Source organism: Mustela lutreola, chromosome 9 (genome assembly GCF_030435805.1).
Source record: "Mustela lutreola isolate mMusLut2 chromosome 9, mMusLut2.pri, whole genome shotgun sequence".
NCBI classification, from domain to species: domain Eukaryota; kingdom Metazoa; phylum Chordata; class Mammalia; order Carnivora; family Mustelidae; genus Mustela; species Mustela lutreola.
Genome location: NC_081298.1, coordinates 87,698,130 through 87,719,287, shown reverse-complemented (window position 1 = coordinate 87,719,287; position 21,158 = coordinate 87,698,130). Strand labels below are relative to the sequence as shown.

At 37.1% G+C, this 21,158-nt stretch overlaps 1 protein-coding gene across 4 annotated transcripts in view; it reads right to left on the bottom strand.

The window, feature by feature from the left end:
* Positions 1-18,463, bottom strand: part of AFTPH (aftiphilin) — a 65,917-nt gene extending 47,454 nt beyond the window's left edge. For 3 of the 4 annotated variants that reach the window (XR_009357259.1, XM_059187824.1, XM_059187827.1), the window contains exon 1: positions 17,925-18,062. The gene's annotated coding sequence lies outside the window, so the exon portion shown is untranslated. Of the gene's footprint in view, positions 1-17,924; positions 18,063-18,334 lie in introns of those variants that run through there. The other variant, XM_059187825.1, reaches the window with a different exon arrangement.
* Positions 18,464-21,158: the final 2,695 nt, after the last annotated feature.

The following is a 21,158-nucleotide window of genomic DNA, read 5'->3' as shown; positions in this document are numbered from 1 at the left end:
GAATAAATAAATGAATCTTTTAAAAAAAATCGATGACTATTACAGACATGATGTATCAAAGAAACCAGATATATACATACATAAAATATATATTGTGTGATTCCATTTCTGGGCATGGCAAAACTAAACTATGGTGATAATTCAGAATAGGGGTACCTATAGCAAGTACAATATTGACTGGAAGGGGGTATAAAAGAACCTGGTGCGAGCTAATAATGTTGTTATCTCTTGATCCTAGTACTAGTCACAGGCACATATATTTGTAAAAATTCATCCCATTATACATTTAAGACTCATACACTTTGCTGTATGTATGCTACAATAAGAAACAAAAAGTGTTTCTCAGAAAATCAATATACTTAGATTAACAATAATTATATTACAAGTGAATGCACATGGGACCATAGTAATAAGCATACCATGCTACTAAAAAGAAGTTTTGCTTATTTATACTTTGCCTACCTCTGAGATTTAAGGTGATATATGTATGTCTCAAAAGGTAGCATGGTGGGGTGCCTAGGTGGCTCAGTGGGTTAAAGCCTCTGCCTTCGGCTCAGGTCATGATCCCAGGGTCCCGGGATTGAGCCCCACATTGGGCTCTCTGCTCAGCGGGGAGCCTGCCCCCCCCCCCCCCCGCCTGCCTCTCTGCCTGTCAAATAAATAAAATCTTAAAAAAAAAAAAAAAGGTAGCATGGTATAGGAGAAAGATCTTGGACTTGGAGACAGATAGATACTAGGTTCAGATTCTAGTTTCCTCATTTACTAATTGTGTGAGTTTGCCTTCCTTGATCTATAAAGAAGGGCTAACAGCTTCTCCCTTCAAATGCTGTTGTGAGGATTACAGATAACAGACCTTCAGTACCTGGCACATTCTGTACCTCAGCAAATTATCAACTATCATTACATTTTAACTTACACCAAGTTTGTGGTTCAAACCATAATCTACCCTTAACAAAAATCTAAGCCAATGTTTGCTTAGTTGCCAAAAACATTCATATGACTCTGCATATACTTTAAAGGTCAATGAAAGAATAAGTCACTTAAGAAAAATATTACTAACCACACTAAAGATACAGGACATTGCCTATATTGCCAATTTCTAGAACCCATCCCTGGAAAATATGAAACAATGCTCAAGGTTGAAGGACTGAAACCACAGCCTCTGAACCACTGGTAGTTCAGAGACTAGTAGCAGTCTATTAAAGGAATCAAGGTTTTGATGAGGAACAGGAGAATACGACCCCGAAGTCCTCACTAGTAACTGAAGTAAACTGGCTGTAGCTACTATCCATTTAGAGAAAAGACCACAAGAATAAAGGCTTCTAAGAAGGTACCTGGTTGGGATGGAAAGGATTCCTTATATGCTTCTGAGATAGAGTTCATCCTTGACCACCCCTTTATCCTCCATCATTCACATAGAGTATTAACGATCTTAAGGGTCTTTGGACTCACATTTGGTGGCAGAGGTAAGATCTGAGAGCCCCTTTAGGAATTTCCCAGATTCAAACACTGAGAGAACCTTCCAGACAAGCTAAAAACTCACCAGGAAAGAAACTCCCATGTTTTACAGGGCACCAGCCAAGCTGCATCAATATGTACATCAACTTTCAAGGCCAGATAAGCACACCCAGATTATACCATCCGCAGCTTTATTGAGGACCTTACACTCCAAACTTAGTTTTACTGGACTGAAATGCGGGTGGGGGTAATGGAGAACACATATAGGCAGGAGGATGGTGGTAAGAAAAAAGAAAAGACAGACAACCATGTCTGAAGTTGTGCTACAAGCTTTAAGTAGTACAAACTACACCACCAAGGTTTAGTTAACAGATCACACACACAAAAAAACTGTTATCTTCTTACCATGATGTCTAAAGTTTTTAATGAGTCACTTGTCAATTCATTTGGTTGAGTGATGGGGAAAAAAATGTGTATTTTCTTTAGAAAAATGAACGAAAATGTTACATAAGCAATTAACAACATTGATTTGCATTACAATTGTTGCCTGCTATTCCAGTAGTCCAAATTATTCAAATCTTTACTATAATATCCTCATAGGAGTTTTAAGATAACTATCAAAATATACTGTCAATGAACCTGCCCAGCCTACATTCTGCTTAAGAGTCATCTCATTAGCTTGTCTCAGAAACAGCCCTTCTTTTGAGTGATACAAAGAAACGAATCTTAGTTAACTTTCTGGCTTTTGATATATCTAGAGATGACTGGACCATGAGTGATGTCACAGAAGTTTTCATGCTTCTAAAACTGAAAATCTACAAGAATAATCATCTTTATGCTTCCTTTTTGAGTGATTTGTCCTCAGCATATTATATTAGCTCTACGGTCGTTAACAAAACAAGGAAAGCCCCTAAAAAGAGATGCTTTTTAGCTAAGAATTGAGAAATGTTTTGTTATTTTTTTGTAGGACTCCATTTAACATAAGCTGCAAACTTAAGGCTATTTAATCAAATTTCCACTAATTCTGAAGCTGAGTATTTTTAAGAGACCTTGTAATTCCTTATAAACTTGCCAATTTAAAAACAAAAATCCAAGACATCATAGACATCAACTGCCAACATGCAGTGTTGTTTAAAATATTTGTTGAGGGGTGTCTGGGTGACTCAGTTGGTTAAGCGTCTGCCTTCAGCTTAAGTCAGGATCCCAGGGTCCAGGGATTGAGCCCCTTGTGGGGCGGACTACCTGCTTAGCCAGGAGTCTGCTTCTCCCTCACCCTCTGCCTCTCCACCTTGCTTGTGCTTTCTCTCTCTCACTCTCTCTCTCAAAAAAATAAATAAAATCTAAATAAATAAATAAAGCATCCATTCAACAAACAGTATATTCCAAGTGCTTTCATTTTCTGCTTACACCAGTATCAAGTTAACATTTATTCAACGCTATGTGTTGAAACTATGTGAAAAGCATTCATGAATTATTTCACTTAGTCCTCATATTATGCGATGAGATAGGGATTATTATCTTCATTTTACAAATAAAAGCTCAAAAGGCTAAATAATCCCTCATGGTAGTGTAATTACTAAGCGGTGAATCAGTCACAAGCTAATAAATAATTGAAAAATGTCTTACTGCAGAAATAATTGAGAGCAAATACTGGAATTACAAGAATCATCCCTTAAAGGTTTCTGAGTTGTTCAGAAAAAAGTTTCTGAAACTTCCACAATAATTTGGAAGGAGAAAAAAGATGCTTACAACCTAATAACCAACAAAAAATGCCAAGAGGTGAGTGTTTTCTTTTAGTATTAATGTACACAGTAGTAAAAACGTGGTGAAGAATGAAACAAGCAGCAAAATATCTTTATAACTAAGCTGATTACCCTCAAAAGGCCGGACTGCCAAAAATGACAACCAAATTTTGTCTTCCTGATTTTGATGTCAATAAGGATGATTCACAAAAGTACAAATATCATATGTACAATGTAAATGAGGACATAAGCAGCAACTCACATTCACTCTTCAATGAATGTTGCTAAAAAGCAATGAGTTACTATTTTACAAAAGGCAGTTCTCAAAAATTCCCAAGAAAGAGCTTTCCTTTTACTGTATATTTAACTTTTTACATAAATCCATAAGGCTTTTTATTTGTGTTTGTATGGTTCCACAGTAAAAATGAAACAAGATAAATAAAAACATCTGAAACTGTTTCACCTTTAATTCATTATATCAACTGACCATATTTGAGAGATTACTATTATTCCCCAAAGGTACTTGAAAATGAATAAATGATATTGGATAACTGCTGGCAACAAAGATAACGAAACAGAAGCAGCAGTGAGGATAGATGCATTAGCGCTGGTAAACACTTTTTTCCCCAGTACTCTGTGCTCTTACTACAGTTACAGAATAAACTAGCCACTCTAATTTTCCCTCTAATAACCCCGAACCTTTTCAACAATGAAAACAGAATCTAAAAGCAGGAACTACTTCAGTTTCATGTCCTTTCACTAAAATCTTGCTTACATCTACAATATTGTCTACAGATAACCCCTGGACCTTCTGTTCTCTGAACTGCTTGCTCAGAGGACCCTTTGAATTTCTCCATTACTACTGATGCTTTCTCATCAAGCTTGTGAAGGTTCAAGAGTCTTCCAATCTCAAAACAAATCAGAGCAAAACAAAACCAACTCCTCCCTTCTGTGTCCTTCTACCTCTCCTCCTCCTCACCATATCAAGCTTCTTTTTGCTATCTCTACTTCCTAACCTCCCACTCACTCCCTCAACCCAGCACAATCTGGCTTCTGTCCTACCACTCAACTGAAACTGCTCTTGCAAGAGGTACTTTACTTGAGCTCAAAAGACTGGAAATGTTGTGCAGGAATAGGCAGGCCTCTGTTGTCAGCCACTGCATCCTCAGGGCCTGGTGCACGGGAGGAACTGAACATATGATTATTGTTCTTGCTGGGACATTTACTCCAATGACCACTTGTCTCCTCCTCCACCTCACACTGGGTTTCTAAACCCTAGCTCTGGTGCTCCACCAAGTTAGGAAACACCAAAGTTCAGTTAAGGTAGTAAGTGTGATCTGAGAGAGGCTGGTCTGAAATGTAACACATGTAAAAGAGAGCAAACCCAATCATTTGTGCTGCACCTGTTTGAAAAAAGAGAATGTTGAGAGGGGTAGTACTTATATGCAAGCTAGGAGGAAAAAAAAAATCTGCTGAAGGACAAATTTTTGTTCATGAGTTTTGAATAGACCAACTAGTATGACTCTCTGATTTGAGGCAGTTTCACACCCTAAGTGGAGGTGTCAGCTGGTGTCTCTGGAGCGTGATGAGACTCTGGATGGCCCAACTAATTTCCCCTGCTCTCGTTCTCTGCTCCCAGCAACTTTAATGCTCCATGTAAAATTTCCCACAGATTTGCAATCAGCTGGCATGAATAGCTGACATGTTTTGAAAGAAATTTCTTGCTGTAAAGCTTTAGATTTAAATTCTGGCCAAGACTGATGAGTTTAAACCTCAAGATCCCATGGTATTCTGAAAAAAATAAAACCCCAAAACACAAAACCTACTTTGTGGACTTTCAAAACAGAACCCCCCCCTCTAGTCTGTAACTAAAATACATACATGTTGGCAGGTCTCTGGCAGCTGCCCTTCCTGATAGTGCTACTCTCTACTAAATGCCTACTATGAGAGCAGCTCACCTTTTAGAGAAAAAGCCATCTAGTATAGTTCTAAAATTGCAACCAAATGCAGTTAAAATTCAATTATCTAAGCTAATGAGAAAGGGTGCTATGTCCTACATAACCTATAACTCACAAATTTGGCTTTAAAATATGACCTATGTAACAGCAGATTTACCTCACAAATTGTCTTTGCTAAGTGCTAGTTACTTTAATTTGTTCCCTGACCACCCATCAATTGAGAAAAAGATAACCTAGAAACATGTGAGAAGGAAACCAGATGATGAACCAGACTTAAAAAGAGCCATAAGTCATCCACAAATAGCAACAAATAATGACATTTTTGGGGTGAGTTATTATAAAACTTAAGTTTTGTATATGTGAAAAATCAAATATAAACACACTCCAAAACAGTGCTCAGGAGTGTGTGTGTGTGTGTGATATACACAGGTAATGCCACAAGTAGGGTCCCCTATACTGATAACCTTCATGGAAACTATGGAAGGAATTCTCTTAGCAAACAAATTCTAGGTGGTTGACCTTTCAATAGTGTTGTTTCTTGGTTTAAAGTTTTACTTTCTCCTGAGAGGCAGAAAGGCTAAAGGGTAAAAAGAATTTCACCAAACAGTACTTACCCTTATTCTCTGGGTACTCTTGATAGTTCTATACCATTTTTTCTTAAAAGCTGGTCAGGATCACCTAAACTGATTTTATAAACTTAAATTTATAAACCAGGAATAGGTCATAACGCAAAGTAAAAAAAAAAAAAAAAAAAAAAGACAAAAAGGACACTGAAGAATTTAACAAAAATGACCAAAACTCACAGTCAATTTCCTCTAACTACTATTAGTACTACTAAGGTTAGGGTCCCTCTATATAGATGCTATGAACAATGTCAAGTAATCAATTTAAAAAAAAAAAAAAACCTGGAAATTTGTCCGTATTTTTTACCTTTAAACTATTTAAGCAGCAGGATTTAAGCGGACTTAAAACTTCTGCAGTATTTCTATTATATTTTCTAAAACATCTTTTCTCTTACGATCAGTTTTATAGGAAGCTCATTTTATAGTCTTGCAGGCATTGCTTAAAGTTTGCTACAAGAAAAAAACCCTCAAAATTATCTCTGTGCAAAATCTTAGCACAGAATTTGTGTTAATAATGTATGTCTATCATAACAAGAACTGTTTGCACGCACCAATTTTGTTCAAGATTTAATCCCCCTCACAATAATACCATCATTCTCTTTCCTTCTGATCCACTTCCTCTAAATCCAATTACTGCTTCCAGCATGTAAGAGGAGGGAACAGAGCTTCTTTCAAAACAAAGAACCCCTCCTTCATCTCGTGCTTACAATGACAAAAGGCATTCTTAAATTACATTATTTGAATGAACTAAGTAATTTCATAAAATGAAAGCATTCATTTTCTCTTCACAGAATTTTACACATAGTAATAAAAAATACTATTTGTTTTTAAAATTCATACTATCTCCAAACTAGGAAGCAAGCCACTTTAAGAATAAAATTAAAGACACTATTGGTGGGAGTAAATGTTGGTTCATACTCCAGGCAATTCTGCAATATACCAAAAATTTTAATGCATATTTTTTGGACTAAACAATTTCATCCACAAAAATGTATCCTATAGAAGCATTCACAGAAGTAAAGATCATTCCCCCAAAATGTTAACTCCTACATATTTTAAAAAGCAACTGAAAATAACAAATATTTACCAATAAGGAATAGGGTAAATAAAAAAATATAGACTATATTACTAATTGGGAAATGTTTCTATAATATATTTTTAATTGAACAAAATATTTCTGAAAGGCATTATTCTCTCTTGATTCTCCTCTTACTTACCACAGCCTTCTCCTCCTTCAATGGATCTGCTTCTTTTGCTTGCCTCTCAAATTTCAGTGTCTCCCAGGCCTCAGCCTCCCCATATTCTCATCCTGGACAGATCTCATCCACCTTTTGTTTTTATAGGTTCATAATACCGAAAGCCCTATCTCTCTACAGGCTGCCCAACCTCCAGATGTGTCTACTCAAATGCCTTTCTGAGTATCTCTACCTGGATGTCCCAAAGATAGCTCATATTCTCCAATTCCAAAACTGAAGTCAACCTCTACTCAAAGAACAGAAACCACTTCTTCCTACACAACATTCTGAATTCTAAGTCCAGAAATCTGTTATTCCTGACCACTCCCATGAATTTAATCGACCACAAATTAAATCTTCTATATTGCTTACTATATTTGTTTTAATATCCCTTGACCAATAGCTCCTTTAAGGGCCTTATTATTTTTGGCCAGGATTACGACAGTCTACTTGAAACTCTTATCTTATCCAACATGGCTAAGATACTCTCTCTTTGCTTCAGTCAGACAAAAGTACCCCCTGTTCCTCCACTGGTACTGTTACCTCTAGGTTGTTACATGTCATTTTTTCTAACTTCCTGTCCTTACCTGTTTGGAGAACCCATTTACTATACCTTCAAACCTTATTCAGTCATGAAGTTTTCTGTGAAATGAGATCACCAATACTTATCAAGGTGTTATGTCATAGGTACTATGCTTGGTGCTAATCATACACTATCCAATTTAATCTCAACCACCCATTGTTATAGAGGGATAAAACAGACTCAGAGAGGTCAAATAATCTGCTCAAGGTCCCATAAAGACTAAGTATGGAAAGTAGGGCTCTAACACTACAGCCGGTATTCTTTTCACTATGTCAGGTTGCCTTTCTGAATTAATTAATCCTTCTTTATATCTACATCTTTTATTACATCTGACAAAGTAAATCAACTTTGTTTCTATGTTTTTCTCTTCCAATAGCCTATAAACCCACACTACTCAATCTTAGCTCTGTATTGTTTTCCTTTTTTAATAGAACAGGTGGACCTAAAGATCGGTATTTTTCAAAAAGTTTGAAAGATGGTGCTGATTGTCAGCAAAAATTGAGAGCCACTGAGCTATATTTCCAGACGATAAGACTATCACCAGGGGCACCGGGGTGGCTCAGTGGGTTAAAGCCTCTACCTTCAGCTCAGGTCATGATCTCAGGGTCCTGGAATCGAGCCCCACCACATTGGGCTCCCTGCTCACTGGGGAGCCTGCTTTCCTTCCTCTCTCTTTGCCTGCTTTTCTGCCTACTTGTGATCTCTGTCAAATAAATAAATAAAATCTTAAAAAAAAAAAAAAAAGACTATCACCGGACTTTTTACCTTGGGGGTGACATAAATGTCTATAAACTTCACTGCTGAACTCACTGATACAGGTAAATCAATGAAACTGTAATTTTTCTTATAAAAAGTTTTCCTCTACTTAAAATGATTTAAATGTATAAATGTTTCTTAAAGTTCTGTCATACACATTTATCTGAGACCATCACAAAGAAATTTCACACTCAAGATTTAAGAGTTCACAATACAAAATTTTTGATATTTTTCTTAAATGAAACTTGGAAAATTTCCTTAAAGGATCAAATTTAAATTACTGTAATAATCCTTGAAACAGATGCAATTATGTATATAATTTAAATGTTATAGAACCTTTGGAAAAAATAACGTTTAAAAAAATTAATCTGTTTCACTTGCAGCTGAATATTATGAAATGAATGTGAACAGCAACAAAAGAAACTTTTCTCTACTTCCAGAAACCAAGATCACTGGTAGTCTGATTAAAATCTATACTTTTTATTTAGGTGCAACACTTGCACTGTTTCAGGAAAACTTCTGAAACCTAATGTGATGGAAAGCTGTCATCTGCTGGCTCATTATGATATAGCGGAATGTATCTGCAATATGAAAGGAGTAAGAAAAAATGATGACTTGACTATAGGTAAAAAGTAATGAATATTCTTTTTTTTTTTTTTTAAAGTAATGAGTATTCAAACATTCCAGTTTGGGCTTCAGGAAAGAAAATTTGGATGTGATACCTGAAACTCTTGATATTTCTTCTTTTTTTAAGGAACAAAGATGCTATTAAAACTATCCAGTACAAAGAGTTAATTTATCTCTTAATGTAAGGTCATCACTTTTTATAAATTGCTACTAAAAACAAAAGCCATAAGAAAAGAAATTAATGCGTCAGATTTTGAGTGTCATTGTAGCAGAAATATTTTACCTGAAAATACTCCAGGTCAACATTTCTACATCCAAATAATAAACAATTAAGATGAGAGATGATTAACCACAGCAAAATAGAAAATACTACAAAACATAAGCAATGACTAAAAGGAAAACAACAAAAACACCCACCTTGGAGGGTATGTGAAGCAGAAACATTATTCACTTTATCTCTTTAAGTAACCGTGGTCTCATTAAGATATATGCAAATATCAAAGATCCTATTCCGAGAAGTCTCGCTTTGAAAAGTATCATTTAAAGTTAACATTTAGGGGCATGTGAGTGGCTCAGTAAGTTGAGCATCTACCTTTGATTCAGGTCATGATTGGGATAAGTCCCATGTTGGGCTCTCTGCTCCGCGGGGAACCTGCATCACCCAATCCCTCTGCCTATTGCTCTGCCTACTTGTGCTCTCTCTGTCAAAAAAAAAAAAAAGGAAAAGAAAAAGAAAAGCCAAAACAAACAAACAAAAAAAAACAGCCCAAAAACTTAAAGTTAACATTTAAAGACTAGGATGTGAATTAAGAATCATATCCTCTATTACCTAAACAAAGAATTGTTAAATTTAACATAAAAATTCAATGTTAGCAATGCAGAATTTTTACATTTGTTGTTAAATGTTAGGTTTTTTTTTTTTAATTTTATTTATTTATTTGAAAGAGATCACAAGTAGGCAGAGGCAGGCAGAGAGAGAGAGGGGGAAGCAGGCTCCCTGCTGAGCAGAGAGCCCGATGGGGCTTGTTCCCAGAACCCTGAGATCATGACCTGAGCTGAAGGCACAGGCCTTAACCCACTGAGCCACCCAGCTGCCCCTCTGTTAGGTATTTTATCTTTTTTTTTTTTTTTTTTGCTGCTCATGTGAAATGGGGTCTCCACTTCCATCTTATTTTCTAACTGCTGAGTACTATTTATAAAAGTGAAAGTTCCTGTTACTTGTAAAATTTACCATCACAACATAAGCAAACTGGAATAATCTGACCATTTCCTTTCCAATTCTTATGTCTCTCTTTTTCTTTATTGTGTTGGCTAATGCCTCCAATACCAAATCTAATGGTAGTGGTGATAGCAGGCATTAGTATTCCTCCTAAATTAAGATACTGATTTTTTGATTTGAGGCATATACATTTAAAAAAATTAAAAATGAGTTTCAAAATTTATAGAGTTAATAGTATTTATGGAATTACATAATTTTTCCTTAGGTCTATCTGTTAAAGTAACCAAAAACCCAATACTTCTTAATTGTTTTCAATGTGTTCATAAGGGAAGTCCAGTTTGTTTTCCGCTGCAGGAAAAAGGTATGTTTCCAAATAATCAGATAAGCTTGTGTTAGATTATTTGCTCGGTTACACACATGTCAAACAAAAACATTTAAGTTACTCGATCCAATTTACTCCTTACTTTCACTTTTACAAACAGGTCTCAAAACAAACTTAGATTTTCTTAAGTATGAACATAGTCAAATTAATAGGGTAAGTTCTTCCAGGTTTCATCCAGGCTCTTTTCTTACTCAACTTTCCCCACAAACAATCTCATCCATCTAGGCTTTAATTATCACATTCTAGAACTTGCAGATTGATCACTATAGCCCAACTCTCAAACCTGAGCTTCAGACCTCCCAGGGCTACTCTCTACTAGTTCTCTCCAACTGAATTCCTCAACTCAAACTGAGTTTAACAGTAACAGAACTTAAGTCAGAAACATGAGAGCCACCCCTGACAAAGCTCCTCACCTTCACTTATCTTCTAAAGAATTATTTTTATCTCATAAATCTTTCAATTCTAGAATATCTGTACCTTCTTTCACCTCCTATGACTTGTTCTGGTCTAAGATGCCATTATCATTTTAGCAGCCTCTTCCTGACTGGTATTTAATCATATGCAACCCGAGTAATCTTCTAAAAAGCCAATCTGATCACACTGATTCCCTGCTTGTGATAAAGATTTTAAAAAATCTTTAATAAAGTCTATATAAGCCATTCCTATCTCACCAGTCACCTCCTCTTCCCTTTCCCCGTTTTTTTCCAATGCTCTAAACTAGGCCCTCTTTCATTTATTGAAAGGCAAACATTGTTTTGTGCCCCGGGGCCTTTGCACCTATAGTCCCACTGCCTGAAACACTCCCATACATCCTTCAATTCTTAGATGAGGGAACAAATTTTCACATAAATTTTCTAACACCCTCTCCCAAGTCCTATATTTCTTTCAGAACATAAGAACTGCAGCAAGTTATAGTCTGTAATCAAACACTTATAATTTGAAAGTTTACTGTGCAAATTGTGTATCCTATGAAACACATACTGACAACTTGAAATACAAAAGTGATTTTCAAAAAACTTTTTTACTGCTTTCCAGAGTAGTGAATTAATCTCGTATTTCTATTCCATATATAAAAATAAGTCAGTGTCATGCTCCAGAGCAGCATGTTCCAGTCCAACTGAAATACGACATGACCCATGTATACGATTTTAACTCTTCCAACAGTCAATTAAAAAAGCAGATAAAATTATATTTTGCTTAATCCAAAGCATCTGAAATATTATTTTAATATATAATCAACCTAAAATAGAGATCTTAACATTAATTTTTGAATTCTGGTGTGTTTTTTAACTTAGAGCACATCTACTTTGGACTGGCTTTATTAAAAAGTGTGACATGTGGCTAGTGGTTATTATACTGCACAACATATCTCCAGAAGATAATATTGTATTTCTTGTACTTAAATAGCTTACTAACATAATCAGAGTTATTTTAAAAAGAACATGGCATTAAGCAATTTTAACTTCATATTAAATAAGGACACATCTCCTGTTTAAACCATTCAAAAATGTTTATATTATGCAAATATTCCAAACTCCTGAAAAGCCTAAATCCAAAATAAAAATTCAGGTAAACAGTTTAAAAAGTGCATTTTTACTGATAACCTGAGGAAATTAAAGGAAGATGGGTACTCTCAAACACTGCTTGTAGGTAAATTATTTTATTACAATCTCTTGGAAAGCAACTGGTTTCCCCTTTGATTTAGTAACTCCACTTCTAAGACTTAGTCCTATGGAAATAACCAAAAACAAAGTCAAAGATCACAAACTTTTTCACCAAGATACAATATTATTCATGTATACACGTGTATATGACACTCATACCCACAGGGGGAAAAACTGAATGCAATCCAAAATGTTAAGTTATCTCTTTGTAGTGTATTACTAATATTCCTTTTAACATGTATTATTCCTTTCAATAAATATTTATTGAGTGTTACTCTGTGCCAGGCATTAAAACAGATGGGTCCCTGTCATTAAGGGCATACCTATGTTCTTTAGATACTTTTCCAAATTTTTCAAATGTCTATAGTAAACATATTATCCTTTTGTAACTTTAATAACCAGAAAAATATAATATGGAGTGGATGCTGATTTGGGAAAATCAACTGTAAAGGGACATCCACCTGGGGAAAAACTTGAATATAGCCTTGAATATTAGTTTAGATGAAAGTTTTCTGAAATGGTAAGGGAAATTTAGTTGATTAAAACAAAACAACCTACAAAATAGTCTGTACGGAAAGACTGCAGTTTGTTAAAAGGGCAATACACACACACACACACACACATAAATAATGTGGGGAAAGATACATGCTAAACTGTTAACAAGGCCATTTTTTGAATAGTAGGAATGTGATTTTTTCTTCTTCTTTTTTTTTTTTTGCTTGCAAATTTTCTACAATGCCCTTGTAATTAAAGACTTTCAAAAATTAAAATATGTATGAGTGCTGTGAAGTGTGTAAACCTGGCGATTCACAGACCTGTACCCCTGGGGCTAAAAATACATTATATGTTTATTAAAAAAATTGAAAAATATTAAAAAATATATACACCCACTATTTCTGAGGATCTACTACATACAAAACTGCTAGGTTCCATAAGAGGTAGAAATGAATAAAAGGAGTCACAATCTTAAAGAAAACTGCAACTAGTTAGAAGAAACAACATAAGAGAAAAATAAAAGTAATTAACACAAGCCAGAATTTAAACATCAAATGAAGGAAAATATAGTTACAAAGATTCTAAGAAAAAGATCTTACTGGGCGCCTGGGTGGCTCAGTGGGTTAAGCCGCTGCCTTCGGCTCAGGTCATGATCTCAGGGTCCTGGGATCGAGTCCCGCATCGGGCTCTCTGCTCAGCAGGGAGCCTGCTTCCTCCTCTCTCTCTCTCTGCCTGCCTCTCTGCCTACTTGTGATCTCTCTCTGTCAAATAAATAAATAAAATCTTTAAAAAAAAAAAAAAAAAAAAAGAAAAAGATCTTACTTGATTGGGAAGAGGAGAAATGGTGAAAATGATAAAAAGTTTTGTGGAGACAGAATTTGAAATTAAAAGGATTTTAACTGATAGAGATAATGGCAGGCACTAAAAATAAAGTATGGGGCAAGTGTCAAAGAAGAGTAAGTCACATAATAGTTTGGTTAGAATGTAGGATATATGAAGGAAGTAGGCAGTATGCTGGAAAAGCTGACTGTGAAGGCCTTGAATTTTCAGAAGAGAGTATCTCTGTAAATTTTTTGAATTTAGCAATGAGGAAATTACCAGAGGTTCCAATTCAAGAAACTGTCCATATCACTGTAACCACCTCCTAATAGAATCCTCCTGCTTCCACTCCTGCACTCCCATAGTCTATTTTTTGTACAGCAGCCAGACAGATCCTTTTTTTTCCCCCTAGCCAGATCCTTTTATAACATAGATTATGTCACATCTCTACTCAAAAGCCCTGCAATGGCCTCCCATTTCACACAGTAAAAAGCCAAAGTCATTACAATTTCTACAAAGCCCTGCAACACTGCCCTCTTACCCTCTAACTCTGTGATCACATATACTACTTGCCCCCTTGCAATTCTTTGAATATTCCAGGCATACTTCTGCTTCTACCACTCTTCCCCTGTATTCTCCTCACCAACTTCAGGTCTGAGGCTTCCTCTGAGCCCATCATACATAAAACAGCAAGCCCCAACAACCACCACCTCCCACTCCAGTCTCTAAGACAAAAAGTTTGTAATCCCATACCCCTTCAAATGGACTGCTTTTCTCTGTGATACTTAACATCATCTGCCAGCTCTGTATTTTATTTTTTTAATCCCCATACACATACACACACACGCACACACTCAAGTGCAAGAAAATGAAGCTCAGTAAGGGCAATTTTTTCCTTATTTGTTCATTTCAGTACCCCCAGCATCTACAACAGGGCCTCATATATCGCAGCAAGAATGAAAGGAAGAGAATACCATGGCGTTAGATATTTAGTTGAAATGGTTTATGGCACTTTAAAAGTATTTACATAAATAGAACCTACAGTAAATATATTCTAATTTACTACTTTATTTTCCTCCGGGAACTATTCACCAAAACAGTGCTTATAAATTAAGCTTTGAGCATACAGACAACCTTTAATTTACTAGCAATTTATCTCTGCAAGGTTTACTTTAGTTATTAAAAATAGGGATGGTGGTGACTGAGGAAGAAAGGAGAGAGCATTAAACCTATTTTCCTTCATTTTCCATTCTCCCAAACTAATGAGCAATGATTCCCTACCTCTCTGCTTCCTCCCCAGTGTATAGTTTCTCACTTTTTCCTTTTCCCAGGGAATAGCTCTAACCCAGACCTATGTGTCCCAACCCCAGGGTAAGGCCAGAAATAGAAACCAGGAGTGTGATACAGGGCTATAGATGGTTGACAGAAATAAGAGGAGAGCCCGAGGCAAGGGAGATTCCTGCAGAGGAACCTTGGAAGGGGAACAATTCTTTAAATATTTTCAAGTTAGAACCTCCTTATATTTTAAAGGGAAGTCAATACAAAGTAACACTTAACTACTTCCCTATCCTCTATTTAAATACACAATACTAAAAGACAAAGTAATGCTTTACTTTAAAATGAAAAAACTGACCTTTTATTATGATTTCACGCACATAATTTTAGAAAAAAATATAATGAATGATCGAGTACCAACTAGCTGTGTTAAATCTTAATCTTTTACCAAATTACTTCAAATGTACACTAAAGAGAAAAGCTACGGTTGAAAAACACAGGTCCTTCCTAGATCCTTTATCCCTCTTCAGTTTTTCAGAAGTAATATTTATTCTCAGTTTGTATTTATCATTCCCATGAATGTTTTTTACTTTTGCTACATATTCCATGATTCCCAGAAAATATATTGTATAGTTCTGCATGTTTTAAAAACTATATTAAAACTACTTAAATATGATAAATAACTTTCATATTATATCCTGGTCTGTTACCAGCTGTTTGACCTTAGGCAAGCTACTTAACATCTGTGCCTCAGTTTCTTTTCTGAAAAATGGGATACCACATATAAGTTTATAGGGTTGTTATGAGGATTAATGAGTTAACATACTCTATATAAATCACTTAGATAAGTATCTCACTCATAGTAAGTACTGTATATCAATGTTACTAATTATCATAAAGTTGTAAAAGCACCTGTGACTGTATTATATCCACACTCTGAGAAAAGACTAATTATCGAATTGATAGATACATATAACCCATATAATGGCAGACATTTTTCGAAGTGTGAAAAAACTATAAATACTTATGAAGTTCAGGCTGGAAAGATTCACTAGCCTAATTAAAGAGGAACTGAAACTGCTAAGAGAGAACAAAGTCCTTATTTTTTAACTTACAAATTTTAGGTAACATTAAATTACAATATAAACATTTATTTAAATAATTTATGACAGTTTAAAAATATCTAAATACTTAATGGCCTCCTTTTATGAGTTTTGGGGGATAGGGTTAGGAGAGAAGGAGTACTTCCTCAATGAGAAGCTATTCAAAGACTTTTTAAACTGTTAAGGGAAGCACTTTAGGTCTCACACAGAAATAAAACATTTGGTACTCAAATTTCACTTGTTTTCTGAAGTTTTAACTGCAAGTAAAACAAATTAAAATTTTTTAAGTGATGTTTTATAATAGGATTCACCTAGATTACAAAATTTTCATAAAGACAACTGCATTCTGCAAAATTTATTAATGGAATTACGGACTCAGTATCTAATTATGGACACATTTGATACAGGATTATTTTTATATAGTCTCTAGGTCAAAAATCAGAAAACAGAAAAACAAATGCCCTATATATTATGTGAATTCTAATGAATTTCTCACAAGAGCTTTTTTAAAGGTTTTAAAATATATTTATACTTTGAAGCTCAATTAATAGGTCTAATTGTTACACAAAGGAAATCAGTCTGATGAGCATATACTAGGTGTCATTTACAGAGCGAAATATTTTATACAAGATCTTTAAATCCATGTGCAATATCTTCATGGACAAAATTTACAAGGCTACCACAGGTACTCTTCTATAGAAATACACTCCCGCAAAGAGTTAAAAATGACTTAATGACTTAATTACCAAAGCCAACATTTAAGCCAGCAAAGCATATAAAAATGTAAATAAACTGCAAATTATATCAATGGAGTAATGCTGAAACATTTGTTTCACTAGAGTTTGGCATATTTTTCAATGTCTAAAAGGTTAACTGAGAGTAACAATTAAACGTAACATCAAGGCTCTAACAGTCTACCCCTCCCACCCTCAAAAGAATAAACACACAAAAACCAAAAAACCCCAATTCGGAGTATGAGAATGTACTCCGTGGAAGCCAGTGAAGAGGGAAGATTAAAGTTCAAAAGTAAAGTGTTACTTTTCTTCCCCTAAAGTGAGAACTCTGATATGGAACCACTGCTTTTGTTTAATTTGCCCCCTTCCCACGTCCCCACTACAATATTTAAAAGTATGAGTTAGTCTTTTCCTCGGCCCCCAAAGAGAAGATTCAATGGGAAACTAAGCTAAAACTTGCATTAATCACTAAGAGAAAAAAACCTAGCCACTCTCAGTACTTTCCTAATGGAGAAAAGACCCCTACCACTGTTCACCCTATACTCTTGTCCTTTGCCCAAGCAAGACACACTGCACCTGACAAACTGGAAGAGTAAAGAATAATGGTCCAACTTTGCGAACGCAATCTGGGGAGGAGATAGATTATTTCTTGAGGAGTGCAAGAAAGAAGCAAAAAAGATCCTTTCAGGAAGGGATGCATGAGCTCTGGGGCTCTTCTCTGCCTGTTGGGAGGACTCAAAATCCGCTTGCTTCAGAGACCCTTGGAAGCAGCTACACTCCGGTCGCAGCCGGCCTCAGGCCTGGGAAAAGCAGAATGTTTACACCTGTCACGAGGATGGGGGAGGGAAAAAGAGGAAGCCGGAGCAAAGCCCCAAACTTCTCTACAGCTCCCGAGAGGGAGCGGCGGGCCGGAGCTTTGGCAGGTGGAAGCGGAGAGGCAGGGCGAGCCAAAAGCGGCCCCGGGGATGTGGGAACGGCTTACACTTCTCCGGCTGGTGCCCGGGAAGGCAGGGAGGGATCTGTGCGCTTTGGACGCTGCCGACGGCGTCCCCGCACCCGCCGCGGAAGAGGGCAGAGCCCAAGTCCGGAGCCCGCAGGCCCGCAGAGCCGGCACCGTTCCCGTCTCCGCAGTCGCAGGCTCCGCGGCAGGCAGGTGCTCCCGACCCGGACAAGGGTCCGGCCAGTGGGCCGGGCCGGGTCCCAGCACCCTCTTACCCCGCGCGTCCGGGGAACCGGAGCGGTGGCGCTTACCTGGCTCGTTCGGGGCGGCCGCGATGGGCATGGCTCAGGGGCCCGGGGAGTAACTGGCTCCCCGGGGAAGGACCGGCTAGTCCGACGCGGAGCTGGTGAGAGCGGAAGGCAGGCTGCTCACAGCCCTGTCAGCGAAGCAGCGCCATGGACGCCCACCCGGAGTTTCAGCGCTGTCGCGGGACCCCCATCCCATTACCCTCCGCCCTCTTCCGCCGCCGCCGCCTCCTCCACCTCCTCCTCCGCCGAGACCCCCCGCCCACTCCACACACTCTCCCATCATGCAGCGGGGGAACCGCTGCCGCCGACACGTCACTTCCGGGCGCAGGTGGCTAGGTCGGGGCCGGGCGCTGGTGGGTGCAGGGCGGGTGGGGGAGGACACTCCAGGGGAATTAGTGTCACAGAACGCTTACCCCTGCGCAGGCGCGGTGGTGCAGCGTGCCGGCCGCCATTTTGGGTGTGGGCAAGTTGCCCTTTTCCTTTACTTCCTTGCGAGTCATCGAGCTGTTGCGGGGAAGGACGTCTTTCCGCATTCCGCCTCCCGTTGAAGCTGCGCTCCGGGCGAGGGACAGGTGCTTTTCAGCCAATTAACGATATCGTTCAGTTAGGACCTAGTTAAGTCTCTTGCTCTCCGAATAAAATTGCCAAGATTTTGAAATACAGAACCATATCTTCTCCACCAAAAACCTACCGGAGAGCCTTACCACCTTGCCCTTTTCGCCCCGAAAGACTTTTCCTTCAGTCCGAGTCCCTTCCTCTTTGTAATTAAAACTGACAGAAGAGGAAGCTGGTGGTTGATACATAACAAAGAGATTGTTATAAATCAACCCTAAGAGGGAAAGCACCCGCCGAAGACTGGCAAATCGGCTTTGAGACCAACAGGAAAAAAAAAAAAATTGGGAATTTTGCTAACAGATGGAGACGGTGGTAATTTTTCATAGATGCTGCGGGAGAATACCCAATGAAGCTAAAGATACCAAATCAACATGCATTTCTCTAGCAGGGGTCATAAAGGATTCTTTTTCTATCATCAATCTTGAGTAGTTAATCATTTGGGTTTTTATAACCTTTCCCTCTTTTTTTTTTTAAAAATCAAATATGTGTTAGAACACCGACCACTGTAAAAATCAGTCTACAAAGGTTTCAGAGATTATTGTTGTCGTCCGGGGTGATGAGCCCTGCTGAGCGCTCATTCTGCTCACTTTTGCCAAACCTGCACCAATAATTTGAATAATTTAAAATAGTTCCAAGATAGCAAAGCTCAACAGCTACGCAAAGAAACGAGGACGGAAAACACCCCCTCAGCCACAAAGAAGTGTCCACCCCCTTGAGTGGAGAAAATATACAAATCAGGGGAACGATAAGGACAAAAGCAGTTCATCACGGTTTATCCCGCCTCTGCAATGTTCTAGACAAATTAACTTGGAGCGCTAAAATAGACCCGCATTTGTCTTTTTACAACTCAATCGCTGCAAGAAATACGGAGACTGCATCAGTTTAAGTTGGAGTACCAATTGCTTTGTGGTGGTACTGGATTTTTTGTTATTGCTCAGTCACTAAAGAAAAATCTATATGGCTTGTCAAATTCCTATTGTATTTCGCCCCCTGCTGGTGTAGCTTGCGTGCAAGGGTGAAACAAAGTATGTGTGTAGGTCACTATAAATGTTTATTGACCAAGGAAAAAAATAAATGTGTAGAGAACTGGAAATGAATTGACTTTAGGTGAACACATACTTGTTTTAATTTGATAGCTCTACTAAACAGAAATATTGGAGTAAGAAGAACATATGATAAAATCCTAAAGCAGATCCTACACCAAGAAAATGTTTAAATTGAAATAATGAATTTAAACATCAAAACGTTAAAAAGAAAACCCTGCTTTAGGAAAAATATCTCCCTGATCCATACATAACATGATTTATAATGTGATGATTTTTGTCAGATAAATGTAGAAGCCAATTCTATTTACTTAAGGACAACAATTTAAGAATCAGTGTCCAACTTTGAATATGGAAATTGAGTAGCTATTTGGTCAGATGATATGTGAGTGCAATCAACCAACTTGTAATTGGTAATCTTACACAGGATTCTGAAGACAGCATTCCAAAGCCTACAAAAATGTAGTACAAAATGACAGTTTTTGCTTCTGTTTTTAAGATGATGAACCTGTAGGAAACAATTACCAAAATTCATTGCATCTGAAAAATTGCATTTGGATCTAGTGATGGTATTATTTTTGTTTATTTTTAAAAATCATGACCATAACTTCATTATCTAAGAATTTGCATCAAGAAAAGAAAAAGTAAATGATTATTTATCATTGTGTCGTCTTTACTTCTAGTTTTTCCTCCTGTGCAGATTATTTTTACAAAGTTGTAATCATAATAAAGTTATGTAAACATAACTTTCCACTTAATATTATGCTCTAAGGGTTTCCTTCTTCTTTATTTTTATTTTTTTATAATTTTTTTTTTTTTTTTATTTGACAGAGAGCTATCACAAGTAGGCAGAGAGGCAGGCAAAGAGAGAGAGAGGAGGAAGCAGGCGCTCCGCTGAGCAGAGAGCCCGATGTGGGACTCGATCCTAGGACCCTGAGATCATGACCTGAGCTGAAGGCAGAGGCTTAACCCACTGAGCCACCCAGGCACCCTAAGGGTTTCCTTCTATTGCTTAACATTTTATAAAACCTTAACTTTAATTGTCTACATGGGATTCAATGGAGTGGACATACTGTGATTTATCCATTATCCTATTAGTAGATATTTTCCATTATTACAAATAATACTCTAATGAACATTGTGTGCATGCAGCTTTGTCCAATTGTAGGATTTTTTTTCTCAATATAAAAATGATTGAGCCAAAAAGCTATTAAGGTTTTATTGGCACTTTTTCATATTATTTTCCAAAGGAATATACCAATTTACAATACCACCAGTAATGTAGGAATGTACCAATTTTACCACCTCCTTACCAGTAGTGGATAATAATTAAAACAAAAAAAGATGGAATTATACTTTATAGACTAAAAGTTGAAAGGAACTCAACTCATATTGTATAAGAAATCAACAAGCACAAAACCCCAGCACTGTGATATTCTGGAAAAGCAATAATATAGACTTGGATTTACAAATAGATCTATCATCACTATGATTCTGTATAAATTACTTAACCTCTCTGGACTTCAGTCTTCTTATATGTCAAATGAGAGGGTAAAACTAGATTACAGGCTCTCTACAT